Here is a 12,979-nt window from a genome sequence, read left to right as displayed (position 1 = left end):
GCTTTTTATGGTAGGTACCTTAAAAATGAAAAACCATCGGCTATAAGAGAGCAACACTTTGAAGAACATGTTCGGAATATTTCTAAAATTTAGGTTGGTACTGCTGCCGCTGCGGCATAGAAAAGTTTCATGTCCCTAGTATGATCTAGGAAGCGGTTCCTATCAGATTGGAACACATCTATATGCTGCTTGATGGCTGAAACAACCATGCTGCTACTTTACCGGACGAGCTTAACTATTACTGGGTAATAAACTATAAGTAACCTACCTATTTCTTCATTAAATACATATACACCTAGGATTATACACCTATTAGCTACTTGGTTTATTTACTAGGTGTTTTACGAGATTTCATCCAAGTAGAATTCCGGATTTTTAACTAGGCAAGTATTTTATAGAAGTGAAGAAGTAGATAAAGGTGTACACTTTAAATGAGTCCGGCTAAGGGTTGTCCTGAAACTGCCGATACGATTTCGACGACTGAGGGTCTGGAACTTTCAAACCTACTTCTTACTTTTCAAATCCACGATGATCGCCTTAGTTGCCCATGCTTAGTAGGAACTACGGCGATCATCAGAAACATCACACATCCTTGACTGACAAACTATTAGCTTCTTTATAATGATGAAAGTTTGACCATCACAGGTTATCACAGACGATACTCATATGCTGGCTAAGCTTAGATTTGTTAGATTTGTATTAATTAGGTAGGATCCTCATTATTTAATTTTAAATTAAGATAAGTAAACAGATAAAGTCAGTAATGCTCTTTACCATGCATATAAATAAAATTGTCTCTGATTTCAAAATAACTGTTTTCTCAAGTGAATTATTTACACGATAGGTACTAGAACTCAAACATGATTTTTTTAAATTTTCGTCTATCTACTCGTATCTGTCTGTTGGTCCGGGCTAATCTTTAGAACAGCTGAAGGAGTTTTCATGAGACTTTCAGTGAGAGATAGAGGAGGTTATTGCGTAACATTCCTACATATAAGCTTCTTTTTATCCAGGGAAAAATCCGTGGGTCTACTGAATTTAACGCGAACGAAGTCGTGGGAATCCGCTAGATATAAACTAAACTCACGCTAAGCTAATAAAACAAATTATTTTATTAAACGATAAACAAACAAATTACCAAATATACTCGCAAAACATAGCAATGACTGAACCAGGTGCACATAATATTGATTCACTCAAGTCTAGAATCTAGATTTCCCGTAACAGACGCATGTCTAGCAAAATATTAATAAACTCAGGACAGGCAGTATATATTTTCCTAAATGTTTTCAGATTTGACAAATTTCCATGTTTCAGCAGACAGATGTGAGGATGAAATTTTGACGGTATAGCAACCCGTGTCTAATGCGATGCGTGATAAAATATTAATGGAGCATCTGCTGGAGCGAGTCGCCGCGGCGGGCGCGCGAGGGGCTGGCGCGGGGTGCGGGACGAGATGCATATGCAATGGCGTCTCCGCCGACGATCGCCAGGCAAATTATGCTAATCCCGTTCGCGCTGAATAATGCGATGTTTTGACGGGTCAAGTGTCTGTTTCTTGTTTTACAATCATACATCATTTAACATTTTCGTTCGAGAAGAACACAGATATAGGTGGTACTTTTTGATACAATTACATCACACCTACAGGAAATAATAAAAAATCAAGACAACATATTAGGAGCTCTGGAAAAAGAAATAAAAGAAGTAGATGGGAAAAATAAAGTCGAGAACATTAAAAAGTTAACATACTTTTTTAACTGTGACTTACATTACTTCCTATACTTACAGCCTGTAAGTCAAATATTGCGTTATCGTCGTGTGGTAACCCAACCTGTTAACCAAGCCCACCCTAAACTAGAAGGACCATAGTGAATTGGCATTTCCCAAGGGCAGAATTGATTCCCATAGTACCAAAAGGGTCACTGGTGAGACAATATTGTGAGCAGCGGTGGTTGAGCGTCGACACCGACAGCCGGCATCTGTTCCCAGTCGTGGGAGTGCGCGCGGAAACTGATCGCACATCACACAACAATAACAAATAGACGGGCACCCGTGACAGGTCGCGCGGACTCACCCCTCGGAAGCTGTGGGAACTGAACCACTCAATTAATAATATCATATACTAAATCCCCATTACAATACAAACAACTGTAAATTATTGTGCGGCGCCTACGCGTTGGACAATACACTTAGCGCGGTACGAATTTTGGTATTATACAAAGTTTTATTTTCCCACATATTATTTTTTGGTGTTGAGTTTTTCCGCATTTAAATAGCAAATAGATAATTCAGTAAGTCCCATAAAAAGATTTACGAGTGAAATCTTTAAAAAATTAAAGAAAATTTATAAAAAGTAAAGAAGTTTAATAATAATTTGAATAAATTCATCAAGTAATAAATTTACATAGATCCGACAACAAAATAATATTATTAACTACGAAGATACGTTTCATTCCGAAACCCGAAAATCCTCAGGAGATGTTGACTCTACTATAATGTTAAATTGCGAAGAATGAATGTCGCTTGTATTCTTCGGCTTTTAACGGAAAACAACAAAATCGAATGATTTTGTTGTTTTCCGTTAAAAGCCGTTAAAAGCCGAAAATCATTCGATTTATTAAATTAAATAATTTCTCAACAAGTAACAAGTAAACCTTATTAGGTACTTCTACGAGTACAACGTCTGCGTACGTTCATCCTGTGTCATAATAATTTCTAATGAGCTTATCTCATACGACGGCACATCTGATGTTGTAGTGTTTACATCGGATTTTCCAAGATTCTTAGTTTCACTAAAAACTTTGAGATTTTGTTTTTAAGAGGCATATCAAGTATTGAGCTCTCTTTGATTACTTAACACTTAGGTACGTAAAATTGTATTTTTTAATTCATTAATAAATTTGCGCTATGAGAGTAACGAACTAACTTTTTAAAATTAAATAAAACTAAAAACCAACTTATTTAAATATCTAGGTGTTAAAATTTCAAAACAAAATCAAAAATCATTTATTTCAAGTAGGCTCAGTTTACAAGCACTTTTGACACGTCAATGTGTAAAGATTCTACCACCGGTTCAGAAGCCAGGTTTTGCTGAGAAGAAACCGATAAGAAACTCAACAGTTGCTCTTTCTACAAAAAATCATTATTACAGTATTACAATTTCTTATAGTTTTACTTCCTGTGTGAAGGTGGAAGCTGATCCAATGGCCTCCAAGAGCCTCGACTAAGTAAATGTTTTTTAACACATTGTTTAAAGCTATGCATTGGCAGTTCCAATTCATTTTATTAATACTAAATATTTTTAAAACTATTTCATTAACAAAATTTGGTTACGAGTACACAATGTGTATTTATGTCCTGGAGGAATTTATGAAATAAGTACGAATAGGTACGTATGCGGTAATAATGGATTATTCATAACCCGTGTATTGAGGGGTGCAGCACAGAGCACCACCTGACGCGGTGACCAACGCTGCGTGACCACTTACTGCCGTGGTCTCCGGTGGCCATCAGCAAATTGATGTTAAATATCCTTTTAATCTGATGAGGTCATCATCATCATCATCATCATATCAGCCGATGGACGTCCACTGCAGGACATAGGCCTTTTGTAGGGACTTCCAAACATCACGATACTGAGCCGCCTGCATCCAGCGAATCCCTGCGACTCGCTTGATGTCGTCAGTCCACCTGGTGGGGGGTCGGCCAACACTGCGCTTACTAGTGCGGGGTCGCCATTCCAGCACTTTGGGACCCCAACGTCCATCGGCTCTTCGAACTATGTGCCCCGCCCATTGCCACTTCAGCTTCGCAACTCGTTGAGCTATGTCGGTGACTTTGGTTCTTCTGCGGATCTCCTCATTTCTGATTCGATCACGCAGAGATACTCCTAACATAGCTCGTTCCATCGCCCTCTGTGTGACTCTAAGCCTTCTTATGAGGCCCATAGTTAGCGACCAAGATGATTAGATGAGGTCATAGTGAACTTTTATTACATTGAACTTTGATGAAACATATGCATTACTAGGGGACGACCGCCACTTAGTCGGCGTCGAATGTTTTTATATAATGATACTTTACTAATGACGACGGCTGAACAATATAAATTTAATATTGTTAAACCGCAAGCAAAACGATTTTTTCAAGTTTGTAGTTTCTTAGACTCTAAGAAGTATAAGAAGCTTTCTGCTGGTTCGAGGGTCGAATACCACGAGGTTCCGCACACAATACACTATTTTTATAAAAGTATGATAGTTTGATTGAATAGATAGTTAATTTCTTAAAATACACATAACTGAAAGTTGGAGGTGGTATGCCCCGAACTTACCGAACCTACGCCCTCCGAATCCATCCACTGGGCTATATTGGCTTACGAGTAATTTTCTATAGAAAAGTTAGTGGTAGTAGTAAAGTTTAAGCTATGAAACATTGAAATTAATGAAATCGCGATTACACAACTGTGTATTTACATAAATTGACGATGACACAATAATAATGCTAGAATGGGCGAAGTACTCCACTATGCACCAGCAGTCATGTTCTGGTTCATAAGTTTTTCGATTACATCGTCCGCGTGTCGCGCGCAACTGTCGGCGGTCGCGTGCCAGTTTAATAAGCTCTTAATGAAATTAACGACTGTTGCGTCGTGCCATATTGATAGGGATGACCAACAAAAATGTAACAATTAGAATTTTTTGGGTTGTTCAGCGATCGCCTCCCCCAATCGTATTTTAAATTAATGGTAATGTAAACCTACGGGTAGGTTGCCATGTGTATGTATGTATAAAGAAGTTTTTGGTGTAACTACCAATTATCATAGGTAGTGTGGTTCTTATATAACCAACTATATACTAAACTATAAATATCGTTGGCTATATCCCATTAGGTTTTATATATTTTCCTGTACTCCTAGTAACCCTTACAATTTATAGAAAATAATTTTCTGAAATGTAAGCCATTTCACATATCTTATTCTTTCTTTATTGTACTGCCTTTTGCCTGTGTAATGTATGACAAGACCCCTGGGGAACTGAAAAAGCTTTAGCTCCAGGTATTAATATACTATAGGTACATAAACGTAGATATGTAATAAAAATATCTGCACACATTTTGATGACATTCACCATAACAGGAGTTCTTAGGGATAATGGAAGAAATGATGTGGCAAAATGGTGTCAACTACATTTTGGTACGTGACTCATGTGTGTTTTCACGGTTCGGAATAAGCGTTCGGTTATCTAGAGCGTTTACAAGGATTTTCTTTGTACATTTATCGAGGGAGACGATCGAAGAACGCTGTTTACTCAGTGTTTGCTTAATGTTACCTATTCCTGTCGGGAACTGATCCCTTTAGCGGCCGAAGATACATGAATGAACACGTGCGCTTGCGTAAACACATGTGTGCCAGTGTTCACACCGGCTCCTTTCAGAACCTGATTAGATAAGGCGGGGCGCGAAAGGCAATTAGTTCATATTTACGATTGAGGTCGCGTTGGTTCATAGTGACAAAGACTTTCTTTGCAGAATTTACTAGGGTAGAGTAGCTAAGTACCTAACTTATCAACTTTTTTTATTATTAAGTTTCACCATCACAGTTATCATTTTAAGGATAGTCAATATTTTTGTATGATAATGATAACTAGAAAAAGACTTTCATGCAAACTTATCAATAACTATCGGACTCAGGGTAGAATTGAAAGAAATCCTGTAACACAATATAATTTGTAACATCACATTTTGTCTGTGATATACCGACTTCATCATCATCATTAACAGGACGTCCACTGCTGAACGCAGGCATCTTGTATGGACTCCTAAATACCACGGTTTCGAGCCGCCAACATCCAGCGGCTCCCTACAACCCGTTTGATGTCCTCGATACACCTAGTGGAGGTCCACTTATTTTATTCTATTGTCAATACGTGTCTATGTAAATAAGAGGAAGGTATTTGATCTGTTGGTTTTTGAGTTGTCGTGATTCCTGGGAAACGGATATACCGCACCTGCTTCACGCTTCCGATTGCTTATTAATTATTGACTTTCAAAGGGAGACCCGTTCAGTTAAACGGTTCAAAATGAATAACTTTCGGGACACAATTGAAAACTAGTTCGTAATTAATTCAATATAAATATGCACTAGTTTTCCGATCCGGTTCTCTTTGTGCACCACTTCAATCGAAACGAGGTTCATCTGAATAAAATTGATTTAGTACATACATATTGAGATGCACGCTGAACAAAAACATACATTAATATTAACGTATTTTTTATTCATGTTAACGCAGCAACTTGGTGAGAATCAGAAGCCAGGTAAATTGTCAGTTGAATATCGGTTAAATTAATTCTATTCGTTACATCTTTATTTACTTTTTGTCATTTGGATAAGAAAAACTTTTTTAGCTATATAAACTCAGAGGCACAAATATCCGCCCATTTTAGTATACTCACGCATATCAAAGTGGGCGGATAATTGTGCCTTTGAGTATATTAAAATTGTTAGTAAGTAAATAATATCAATAATACCGACTATCTATTAAAAATTTTGGAAGTAAAAGGTGTGTTAATTATTGTTGTATTTTTAATGATATCTAAAACTTCCATCTACAGTTCGTTTCATGTAGGATGGTGCGGGTGACAGTTCGTTTCACTCTTGAAAGTTTGTCGTGATTCATGACAACAGTACGTATTATGAACGTCATAATACTTTTACCGTACACATGCTATCTGAAAAATACTTTAAGACTTTGCTTTTCTTTGATTGAAGAACTTTTGTTATGGCAAACGTTTGTTAAGTACCTAGGTACCTACGACATGACATTCTGACCACTGTTTATAGCTGACCCTGCAAAAGTTGCTTTACCTTTTAAATTATTCACTTAGGTGCAACGTTTTTATACATATAGATGTTGGCCGATCTGAGACCTACCCGATATGCACACAAAATTTCATTCAAATCGGTCCAGCCATTTGGGAGAAGTTTACAATCAAGAAGGTAACAATCTTCGCGACAGGAGAATTTTATACAGAATTTTATTTTAGATGTTGCAACGGTAATATCTGTCTTTATCAACCCATATTCGGCTCACTAATGAGCTCGTCGCCTCTCAGAGTGAGAGGGGCTAGGTTAGGTTAGGCAATAGTCCACGACGCCGGCCCAATGCGGCTGGCAGACCTCACACACGCAGAGAATTAAGAAAATTCTCTGGTGTGCAGGTTTCCTTACGATGTTTTCCTTCACCGTTTGAGACACGTGATATTTAATTTCTTAAAATGCACACAACTGACAAGTTGGAGGTGCAAGCCCCGGACCGGATTCGAACCTACACCTGGAATCTGAGGCATAGGTCATCGGTATCCACTGGGCTATCATGGCTCTATAATATCTACGAGTACCTACGTGTAATACTTAAAGTGTCATAAGGTATAGAGTGAGTCCGGATGCAAGGACTTAAAATTCAAATCAAAATCGTGTTTCTTCCGAGCAAGCAGCGAGGGCGCATATACTCGTAGTACCTATAACACGTGCTCCGTACATAATGTTCAGGTAAAGGGGAGCGTACAGCTGTTTCCACAACAGAAACATTAAACCACGGCTGCTTAACCTCGTCTTGTTCTGGTTTAACTTTTAATGCACCTATTACTGTACTTCCTAAGTTAATTTAATAGTTTACCTCCATGTCGCTGTCATTTATTTTAACATAATATTGGCGAAGCGCAGCCGATATTAATGCGATTTTAATCATAACATAGAGTGATTCAAAAGGAAGGCATAAATACCTACCTACTTACCTACCTTATAAGCCGATAAAAGTCCACTGCTGGACATCTCTGCATCTCTGCATCTCTGCTCTTGTATGGACCTTCAAGCACAACGGTCTCAAGTCACCAGCATCCAGCGGCTCCCTGCGATCCGCTTAATATCCTCAGGCTATCTAGAGGGGGGTCGACCAACACTGGGCTTACCTATGCGGGGTCGACATTCCAGCTCATTGGGGCCCCAACGTCCATCGGCTCTTCGAACTATGTTACCAGCCTTTGCCAATTCAGCGTCAGTGACTTTGGTTCGTCTGGAAAGCTTATATACGTAGGCTTTAATGCGGTTTTCATCATAACATAGAGTAATTCTAGAAGAGCTTATATACGTAGGCTTTTCTTCCACGTGCGCCGAGTGCGAGCGTCCGCTAGTTAGTACAAAAATAAAAAAGTTTTATTTTCAAACACATAGTTAAGCTCAAACCGTATGTTCGTATAGTTACTGATCAGCTGATGGTAACAAAGCCTAACAAAACAAATTTTCGGACAATAGATATTTTACGCAATGGCAGTCTCAGGGGTATTGACGGTGAATTCCTTTGAAAGCGAGATGATTCCTTGGCTGTGGAACAACCTGCAAAGATTCTATTGTTGGCGCGGGACGCCGCATTTGAACGCAGCTGGTAAGAGCAAACGTCACGTTTTTTGTGCGAAAGACAATGTTTCTAAGCTTTAATATATTTTTACACCAACAGGTACTAAACTATTTGTAGCTTTTTCTGACCTATCTGGATTACTAAAATATGCACATCCATACCTACTTATTATATGATATATGTATAGATTGTCTAATGACAACGCAATCAATTATGCACTAATTTGTAACGACTTTAATCATTGAGAACAGCGTCATTTAGCTTCGTAGAACCACATGCTGCTGCATTTTTTTAGGATTCTGTACTCTTAATGGGTGTTTTTTTTTCTAAAATGGAAAAAAACGAAACGGAACGAAAGAATCATCCACCACCACCCTAGAGTGACGTTTTTTTCAACTACTTATATAGATCCCACTATGTTGTACGTGTTTCTAATTGTTTGTTTGTATGTCAAATCCTTTAAGGCCGCGTGTTGAAATCAACAATCCTTTGTTTTTCATTCTACGTCAACGCAATCAAAACAGTTTACCATTTATACTTCTATGAAATAAAATTAATGAATGAATAATACATGAAATTTGACAAAAAGACAATGTTTTTAGATCAAGTAGGTAAGTAAACAATCCCAAAATCCATTAATTTGCGTTCACTCCACTATTTCCACTATTTTTCTAAGCGTGTATATGTGGAGGATGTTTGGGTTGAAAACATTATTCCAACAGCAAATATTGCCTTATTAGCTATTTGTACGATATCCTTAAGTCCAGGGGCCTACGACTTAGCTGTTTTTTTCTTATAGGTACTGGAAATTATACGAGTATCTTGCTATGTATATTATAAAGTGTCATCCTGTGTAATGATTTGAAGTAGGTTTTCTACATGTATAGAACAATTGAGTCTTAAACTTTTTATTGAAATATCTATAGATAACCTATTTATACAGGTAGCGGAACATATTAGAATTTAACTCGTCTTAGGTTTAATCTTAAGCTTATATTGTATCGGTAGATTGATGTTGTTATTTTCGTGATTTAGCTCTGTTTGGCCACAAGGGAACAAGTGGCTGGGCGTGTCGACCAGATACAAGGCGTTTAATAATTTACTACAAGTCATTAATATGGCGTGCCGCGTGCGCCAGGCGTTATTGCCAAGGTTGCCATATTAAGAAATAAAAACTTCTATAATGTTTTTAGGACAAAATAATTCTTCTGATTTTAAATATTTACTTTTAATGTTATATACATATATATCTTCTCAGGTAAATGTGAGTGATTTTACTTCAAACTCACCAGTAGATCTTTAACCTCATATTAATATATAGGTATGTAAAGTTTTGCCAGAAGTAACCCAAGTTATTTTAAATTTTAAAATACATTTATAAAGATATACTGTATAAAACATAGCAATGTGCCTATCGATCGAGTTAATAAAAAATGAAGTTTTGAAAACTATAACCCGACTATGTTAAAAAGGGGTGTAAAAAGAACGAAACAAGATAATAATTCAGATAGAAATTGAGAAATGCATAGGTATGAAAATGGGCAAGGTCGTGGTCGCACTCACTGTATACCTATATGGCGTCTATTTTAACAGTACCATTGACCATTTTTATACGTGACATAGATAGACTGCCAAAATCAACCCTTCGATGGGTAAAAAGATATTCGAGATTGGAATTGAGTATAATTGAGTAAGAATAAGACACATATCTTAGCATTCCATGGATTCACCGTGCGGTTGCCGGGTCCATCGTGTGGCAGAGAGGAAAACTCCAAGCAGAGTTCTGGACTTGTGACCAATGGGCATAGGGTTAAGGAATTCCTTGACAATCGATTAACACTCCCTTTCTCAAATTGTATTGTTGTCCCTGTCTAGTCAAATTTGGTACGATCCTACTAAAGCAGCTTTGGATACCCATTCTGATAAAAAAAATAACGGGAATGATATATCCTTTTTTTTAACAAGTTAGCCCTTGACTTCAATCTCACCTGATGGTAAGTGATGATGCAATCTAAGATGGAAGCGGGCTAACTTGTTAGGAGGAGGATGAAAATCCACACCCCTTTCGGTTTCTACACGACATCGTAACGGAACGCTAAATCGCTTGGCTGTGTCTTTGTCGGTAGGGTTTTGTGGTAGGTAACTAGCCACGACCGAAGCCTCCCAACAACTGAAAATGTCCGATTGATAAGTTGATCAAGTGACCTATCGATATGGACGAATGTCAATTTGTAGAAAGAGATTTGATGTGTAACTTGGCTACATGCCTTGTTATACGTCCATCGGCGACGTGATGAAGTGTGGTGCCCCGAGTCATTATTACGATTTGCACACAACTGCGGCAAATGTCGCGCCGGACACCGACGGACGCACAATCGGCAAGTGGCGCCGCCCGCGCCCGCCGCTGAGCGATCGCGAGCGAGGCCGGTTTAAGTAACGAGCGCATGTCTGACAGCTAGCTAAATTCAAATGAACTTCTATCTCCTTAGTAATTGAATTATATTGTTTAACAGGAATAACAGTGCAGCCACATTCGAGGAAGACATTTTATAAGCTCAAAATTCTTATACCAGACCATTAGCACCCCACAGGTAGGGTTGTCATTGTTTGTCAACGTATTTTCTTTTTCATTTAATGACAAGTTAGTCCTGGACTGTCCAGACTTTATGTCAAATGAAGATGAAGTCTAAGATGGAATCAAGCTTACTAGGAAGATGTACAAGTTGATTCTCTTCTTAAAACTCTGACAGTTACTACGCGGTATCGTACCAGAACGTTAAATCGATTGGCGCTTCCGAACTGGGAATCGAACCCATAACTTCTCTGTTCAGAACCACAACACTACCAATAGCGCCAGAGAGGATCTCAAAAATGTAGATACATACGTTCCTCCGTAGAGCTCAAACTATACCCGATTTTGATGACTACGGTGTCAATAAATTTTTTATTGTGGCCCCGGTGAAGGTCTATATTTTAACCGACTTCATGAATAGAATAAATCGATTTTACCTTGTAAATCCGGGTATTTATGTGCCATTTCAAAGCAATATCCGGAATCTGAAATGCTTCCACATGAGATTGTTAACATTCCTATTTGACTTGATCACACTAAGCTATCCGGATAGTCCCGAATCTGAAGTGTACTGATAATCGAGTTTTTACATAAATATACTGCCTATGTGTTCATTCTTACATAAAATATTACATTTGAAAGAGAAATACTTACTTAAATCATTTAAGTTTATTTACCTAAAATAATTGTGCAAAGTAAAATACATTGAATTTTTCAACAGCTTTGTATATATATATATATTATATTATACTCGTTTGAACCAAATAACATAATGCTTTTCTTCCAGCCGTTTTCTACACGCAATAGTTTCATGTTCTTCCTACATCGTTATTTCTCGTCTGACAGCAGAAATAACTAAGTGAAGATATCTCGTTACTGAGCATTATTGTAAACGTACATTTGCTTTAGTCCTTTTTTGCTAATTAACTGGTGTATTGTTTTCGAGATATGATGCATCGGATATTGAAACATTCGATAAAGATGTGTTTTATTTAACAAGCCGGTATGTTGGCTGTCACTAACACGACAAGCGTTTATCATTTCGAAAGATGTAGTTACTTTATAAACTACAATTATAAATACTCGTACTTTTAGAATATTTATATTAGAATTGTAAATATTTTTAACCGACCTGTAAATATATTATAGAAAATGATTACATTTTTGTTAATTTCAATTTTGTTTTTATAAAGACCTATTTTTAAGTGCCCACTGCAGGCCAGACGCTTCTCCTAGAAATCCCTTCTTCCATTTTTCTTAAATCTCCCGGTTTGGATGTTCGATCGAGTTGTAAAGTTTGTCTCTGTAACGAACACTATTCACCGGTTGCTTGGGCACTCAAATGTCCCGCAGCGGAGGGTGACTTTTTGTTTTTATAATTTTTTAATAGTATTATGTATATATTTTGTTCTAATAACATTCTTAAAAATAAAATAAAAAAATAAAAGAACATTAGAGAAAAAAGATAATAACCGGGTACCTAAATGTTCTACGTTCGTTGTTAATGATGAAACTAATATTATAATACTCGTAACTTCAGAAATGTTAAACGAATTAAAATAATTGACTGCGAGCTTATTTGTCGTAAGTTAGTTGCATGACGAAGTGTTGATGTCAGATCAAGCTATCGACAGATAGCGCCTGTAAACACGTCGTCTATCGCACTGCAATCTATCTATAATGAGCAACAGTTGTGACTGTGAGGCCACTGTGTGTTGAATGTCTGATATTTACGATTGCGCCGACGCCGGTGCGCGCTAGTGATTGCTCTCGAGGCTTGTTTGCGAGGCTTTCGTATTATTAATCACAACTCAATTTTAGAATAATAAAACCATTCAGGTATGTTCCATGTGTTAATCTGACCACAATGGTGCTGACAACCATGTTGCTCGCGCAAGTGCCCTTTCGGTAACTAGCTGATCCGATAGACGTAGTGAGCCTGTCATAGACCACTTTCTAGAAGCCACTTTCATCTTAAAAAATAAGAATAAAAATA

This window comes from Bicyclus anynana, chromosome 3 (assembly GCF_947172395.1).
Source record: "Bicyclus anynana chromosome 3, ilBicAnyn1.1, whole genome shotgun sequence".
NCBI lineage: Eukaryota > Metazoa > Arthropoda > Insecta > Lepidoptera > Nymphalidae > Bicyclus > Bicyclus anynana.
The sequence above is the reverse complement of the archived record's forward strand: the minus strand, read 5'-3'. Positions refer to the sequence as shown.